Consider the following 7,210-nt stretch of genomic DNA (forward strand, 5'->3'; position numbering starts at 1 on the left):
ACTGTATGATATTATAAACTTCACTGCGCGCGCGGGCAACGCGTATAAGACACGAGGAGGAGCCGCAGCTTTGGACGGTACTACGCTGCTCTCCGCTCTTTTCTTCTTCCTTTTCTTCTTCGTCGCGGTCGTTCTTGTCGTCGTTTACTTCTTCTGCCAAAGAATAAAGTTTCAGTAGTCGTAAGAGCAGCGGCGGTGGTATAAGCAGCGTCTCGCGCACACATCCGCAACCAAAAATAAATACATCTGGAGTGGTACGGCTGCCGCTACTGCTGACTCGCCGCTATATGTGTGTGCGTATGTGTCCGTATATGATACGAAAATAAATCGCAAACGTGCACGGCGGCGATCTGCGGCGTATTCTTGTTACACGCACAGCTCGCTTACCGCAAAACGCTATTGCGCAGCTACACAGTCTTTGTTGTGTGTTGACGCTTTAAAAGCACGTGACTACTAAACGTCAGGGTCGTTGCACTTTGCTGAAAAGTCATTTTCTATTTGCCGATAGCTGCGTGTATACGTCAATCGTGAGCCAAGATTTCATGAAAAATCAAGGAAAATTGGGTAGTATCGTGGGTACGTATCGACGCACGAAGAAGCAAACTTTTGTCGACATATTTCGGTCGCGAGCGCGCCTGGGAATGCAAAAAAAGTCTGCGCGTACAAGAGGCTTCGCGCGAATAGTTTTATATCTCCCCGAGGCTCTCTCTGCGAGCGAATCGGGAGAGCGACTGACTGGCTGGCTCCGCGAAAACCATCCACGAGCCAAACACCGAGAGAGAGAGAAAGAGAGATGTAGATATACGGGGGCTGCTGCGACACATCTGGCCAGCAGTGGCAGCAACAGCAGTAGAAGCAGCGCGCATGCTTACACTTTGCGCTCTCGCTCGCTCTCTCTCTCTCTCTCTCTCTCTCGCAGTGTATACATATAGATCTCTGCTGGCTGCGAGCTGCACTCTCGCTTATGCTGCTGCTGCGCCGCAGACCCCCGTTCTCAACCCAAGCGATAGAATCTCCAGAATATTATTTCTCTTGCGTAAATTGAGACTTTTGTTTTTTGCTGCTTTATTAAAAAAAACAAACAAACAGAAAGAGTACGAATGAATTTGGTTGAAATTTAAAGTATGTTTTTTCTTTTAGGAAAGAACGCTCGGCTGAAAAAAAAAACAAAGTCAACGTAAGGAGCAGCGACAGCGTATGGACTTTGTAATATATTTATTTTCGAGAACGAGATGTTACTAATTGTCCGATAAATAATTCGAATAATTAGATCAGGCATTTGAGTGAATGGGTGGCAGATAACGAAGTTAAGACTTTGACTAAGTCTGGCTGGAAAATTTGAGCGTTGCATTTTCAATGACAGCTTGACAACTTGGCTGCTCTAATCCATTCATACTTCCTGCTGCTCTTGGCTCTATAAACGTATGGCGGCGCGGCAGTTAGTTATGCCTGTAATAGTGCGCGATGGTAAATATACATATATATGTGAACCGATCCACGTTGAAGCTGGACGACAAATATGCTAGATCGGTAGGCGCCACATACACTTGCAACGACGGAGTATAAGCATACTTTTAGCTACCCGAAGATCACGTTCTGCCGTGTTTGCGGTCGATTTGCCCCTCACATGCTTTCTCTCTCTCTTTTTCGTTCTCTCTCGATGTATGTATACGCTTTTGTGTGACTATATATTGAATATACAGTCGTGTACACAAGTCCGAAAGCTCTCGAGGTTACTGGATAACTTTATTCGTTCTTCTCTCTCTCTCTCTCTCTCTCTCTCTCTCTCTCTCTCTCTCTCTCTTTCTCTCTTACTGTATCGCCCAGCACGACGACCCCGAAATCGTCTCTTTGCGTGCATTCTCTCGAGGATCGTTGCTCTTCGAGTGTACACACATACACACATATAAATTGGCTTTCTCGAACTGTGCACATCTACACACGCAAAAGCAGTCGAGCTACTATATACGTGCCTGGGTAATTACTTATCGAAGATTTCCGTTCGAAATATTAATAATATAATACGCTTTTTGGCCCTGGCGCTCCGTGAAAGTGACCCTCCGGCAGCCTCGAGTTGATTACGAATTCCCTCGAGCGTTGTCACCGTACACGATCGGATGATTCGGAAATTAAATCGAAGAAAATGAACAATCTGTACAAGCGGGTAATTACGTGTTGTACGTATATATTATATGGTTTGGGCATGAGCTTCGATTTGACTTTTGAAATTCCTCGAGGAATTCGAGAACACGGCTCTAAATAACTGGCTGGCGGTTGCTGCGCATTATTACCCAACATAAACCTCGACAAAATTATCAAAGCTCGCCCCCGTACGTACTTGGTGCGCGCGTCAGAATTTAACGACATTTCGCACAGCTGGTAGCTAGAAAATTGGGGGGAAGGGTGGAGGATCGATGGAAAAAAGGCAATAACGTCAAGTAGTAGTATCGATAGTTTAGGTAGCTGTATAAAGGCATATCAGCCACATTATTGTGGTGATGGCGGTGATGATGCGGCTTCGTAATTCAGTATAAAGCAGTAGCTTTGGCCGTGGCAGCATCAACGATACTATACATTATGAGGAGAAGGGTGTATATAGCGCGTGCGCTTGCCTCGCAAGCACGAAAACGAAATTCGAAGCTGCTGCTGCTCGGGTCGGACCGGTGCGCGCGACGCGATCGCATTAACGAGGCTATTCGACGCGCGCTACCGAACCTCGTAGCCCCCCGCCCCCTCTCCTCTTTCCTCACCCGTGTATATATACGTGTACGTAGCCACCCCCAAAGTATCTCGCCGCTGCTGAACGCGCTTATTATATGCAAGCGACTAAAGGCTCCTCTACGTACGTTTAACTCGCCGGCGATAACGATGGAGGTAGTAGTCGACGTACGTATTATATGCAGCGACATAAACTCGAGCAAAATCCTCGACGTTCAACGGGGCAAGAAAATATCGAGAAGCAAATGTCCGGAACGAGAGGATTGTCCGCGAGAATTTGTGATATTCGTGTACAAAGTACCTCGTCGCATTACATGCACGCGCGTCGAGCATTACTATGCACGGATCAGCTCTCCCTCTCGAGGAAAAGGAGTAACAGGAGAAGGAGAACAGTTGAACTGCAGCTATCGTTGACTCGAGCTTGCAAGCTCAACGATGCGGCGCACGACGTGTACGCATGTAAGTGAGTGCACGATTATGCGTCAAGGACTATGTGTTGTGCGAGACAATTGTAGTCCTTTTTTTAGCTGTTCATAGATATGTACGTCCCTGTTTACAGCCATTTATATAAGTTCACTTTTATCTGTGATACAATACATACATGCAAAATTATCGAGACTTGAAGAGGTTGCCTAAAGAAGCGAAATGTTGATTAATTTTTATAATAAAGTTCGATCATCTATGGTTAATAGCAATTTTTTATTTCAATATTAACCACATTTTAAATGACCTGAAAATGACAATTTGTTTTAAAAGATGTAGACTAGTTTGATCCACTGTAAAGCGAAATATTATATTTCTCAAGTTGATGATACTAATTTTTTCTTACGAAAGCCTAAATTTAGCGACAAAGATGCGTACTTTAAGTTAGTTTGGGAAAAATATAATTTCAAGCCTACACTGATAGATGGCGAGTACCAATATCTGGAAATTTGTAAGTGGAAAAGTACATATAACTTTATAAATCAAAGCATGGTTTGAAAAAAGATGCAATCTCAAGGAATTTATGTACAATTCAACGACTAGTCAGTTAGACATTTCTACCAGGGCTTGGATTGGCACAAATAATACTAAAGAGATGGCAAATACTTTCTTAAATATTGTTATAAATTGAAAATGTTTGACATACGATTAGAAGAAATTATTCAAGTCCTTGAGAAATAAAAAATTAAACACAAGCCAATGCATCCATCGAATGTGATTTCGATGAATCATTCTAACTTTTATACATAAAATCTTACGACACTGCATAAATAGTATTCATTATGCAAACCTTTTAGTTTCTACTTAATGGTCGAGTGAACGAAAGCAGAAGAAATAATAAGATGAAAGACATTTTCAGATGCGGCGTGCACACGCGGAACCTTTACATGAAATCTCACGGAAAATTGTAGAGAGAAAGAGAGCCGCGCGCGGAGTGCGAGAGTGATAAAGAGCGTGGGGAGAAAGCAAAGCGAAACTGCTCTTGCGCTTGGCGCTGCTGCTGCTTGCTATTTAAACCGCAAAAGAGACGAGTTAGCTCATTTCCACCTGCAGTCCCCTTTCTCTCTCATCCAGCAGCCACCCCCGCGCGGCGCCACTTCCCTCTTCTCGTCCGCGCACCGAGAGAAGAAGAGTATTCGCGCGCGAGCGCTTACATCCGGCTGCGTAAGCTCTCACCCGGCGCTGCGGCCTCGACTTTCATTTTATAATTAACGCTCAAAAGACTTTCTTTCACCTAGTTAATTTACAGAAATAAAAAGTAAAAATACTCGCGAGAAAAATGATTCAAAAATGTATCGCGTGTGAATGTATATTTAACGCGTATAAGTGCACTGAATAAACTTTTGGTTCTCAAGCACGTTAGCCACCACCCCTGGAAAATTCCTGCGGGTAATATGCATTTTGCCCGAGTGCCCTTTTTTTGTGTAAGCTTAGTCCAACAATGTACAAAGCGCAATTCTCTATAGCTCGAGAGCCCTGCGAAGAACTTCTTGATTTTATCTTGCGACTTTAAATTTTATACTCTTAGTCCGGAGAAATTTTTTACTTTGCACTATACGCGTGGAGTGTATATACGCACACCGCTTGTATTACGCGCCGCCTCTGTATATACTTTCTCGTCTCATGGAATTCGTTAACAACGTACAGAGAAGAGAGAAACGGAGAGAAAAAAGATAGAAGCAGTATTAAAAGTCGCAAGGCAAATGTCGCCAAAATTACAGTCCGTAATTCTAATTCAAGGATGAAGGAATGAAACTTTTTCGTGTTAAGTTTATACAGCTGGCTCGGCGTGTGCACGGGTGTTTGTCGAAAATTTATTCACAATTTATTCGTGCGTGAAGAAAAAAATAATAGTGGGCAGTGCAAAAAAGATGGTACTCCTAAACATTTTCGAAAAGCTTAATCGAGCATATAATATTACACAATAAAGCTTGATAAACTTTTGCAAGGAATACGTGAGAAATAATGCCAAACGTTTGGTTTCGACGTGTAACTCGCTCTCAAAACGCCAGAGAGTGTATGTATGTATGTGTGTATACAGGGATGTGCGTGTGCATATAAAGGATATAGAGACAATAGTAATAATCTGCAGCCAGCTCGTTACAGCCCATCGTAATCATAAAGCTGATCTTCCCTCGGCGGTACTCAAGCGCAAAAGCTACGCTCTCTACGCTGTGAGCGGAGCAGTGTTTGTATGTGTGTGTGTGTGTGTGTGTATAGGCGCTGCTGCTGCTACTCGCGCACTCACTCGTTTTCATCGTGGAAAGAGCTGCTGCCTCGGAGCTGCAGCTGCACAGATGTAAATTTTGATTGTCGATTTACATGGGATCTCGTTAAAAAAATAAAGAGAAAAAGAATCGTTTAATACCTCTCAAAATAATGGAAATAATTTTTCGATTTCTCGCTTTGCCTCGTGTACCTCAAGACGTATATTATTATCGATACGACGACGACGACGATGACGGTGCCGCGATATAACGACTAAGCGAAGAAGCAGTTAGTTTTTTTTCTGCGAGCTCGACGCTTCTTTCTCGCCGTAGCAGCTATCTATATATATGCACGCTTCGACTCGTTTTGCGACGCGGCGCAGCATCAAGGCGCGCTTTTCATTTTAACGCTCGATCGAACGAGTCTCGGGCGCTGATTGTAATGATAGAGCAAGAAAAAGAAGCGAGCGAGCGAGTTTAGTTTTATTCGCAATGGCCATTACATAGCAATGATAAAACTCGCTCGCTTTCAATTTCAATTTGCCTCCGAAGCGTTCGTTGAATTATTTAGCCGAGCAGCAATACTTAGACTTGGCCCGTGAATTTCAAAATTTGCGTGATGGCTGATGGAAGTATATAGGCGCGGTAGCTGGCAATTCCGCAGAGCAATTGGACCAACGATACTCGAGAATAACGAATATAACGCGACTATGTACTAACGGACGCCTGGCGGCAGCGCGTTAACAACGTTACACGTTATTCTAGCCGGTAGCTACGATGGACAGACAAGTACTCTTGGGCTGCGGTCTATCGACCTTGAATATATGAAGCTCACTCACTACGCGCGTATATAGGTGTGTACATGGACATCGGAGTTGACTATAATATAGGTACGGTCGAAAAAGAGCGAGAGAGAGAGAGAGAGAGAGAGACAAAGATGGTGAAGGCGAGGGAACGAGTTTCGATGAACTACTCCCGAAATGTGTGCGCGCACAGGTGCGATTCGAATTCCCTTATCAGCACTGGATTCTCGACGAATTTAACGAGCTATCTCTCGATTGTGGTGCCATTTCCTTCACCTCCCTTCGCAGCTACATCCCTCGTCTGTTACAGAGAACTACGTTTTTTTCCACGTATATGGCAAAGTTTGAAAAGGTTAATTCGAAGTTTCAAAAAAGAATGTATCACGATTTAAAAAATGAAAAATATCCCGAGCGTTATGTAAGGCCTTATGAAAACTTGAACGTGTACGTGTATATGCATGCAAGACGTCACTTATAATGTATACGAACTGGCACAAGATTTACGGATCTTTTTTTTCTTCTCTCTTTGGTTTATGCACGGGCGCGCATACTTTTGGGGATTTGTCGGGATAGAAAAGCTGCGCCGTGTATGCTGCATGTATGTGTGCGTGTGCATCTTTGCTGAAAGGTGTACGTGAGGAAGATCAACGAGAATAGAAGAGTCGTGATAGCTTTGCAAGGCTTTCCTTATACTCGCGGCTTCGAACTCTTCCACACAGGGCCGCCACGTAAGTACACGTGCGCCCGTGTGTGTGCACTCACCCAAAGTAGAAAAAAAAATAGTGGATTATCTTTGAGCAAAAAGTCGATGTGGGCGGACGTGGATCCAAACGAGTGTATCTCGCCCAAAAATTTTAAGCGACAAAAAACAAATTCCCTACTTGAAAAATTTGAAACAGAGACATTAGTCGCGACGAAGACACGACGTCGAAAAGTCCCCGCACACGTTGCAGAGCTTATGAATGTTTAATGCTACAAACTCGAGCACTGAAGTAGCTG

The sequence above is a fragment of the Trichogramma pretiosum genome, unplaced genomic scaffold (assembly GCF_000599845.2).
Source record: "Trichogramma pretiosum strain Unisexual culture from Peru unplaced genomic scaffold, Tpre_2.0 scaffold4, whole genome shotgun sequence".
Taxonomy (NCBI): Eukaryota; Metazoa; Arthropoda; class Insecta; order Hymenoptera; family Trichogrammatidae; genus Trichogramma; species Trichogramma pretiosum.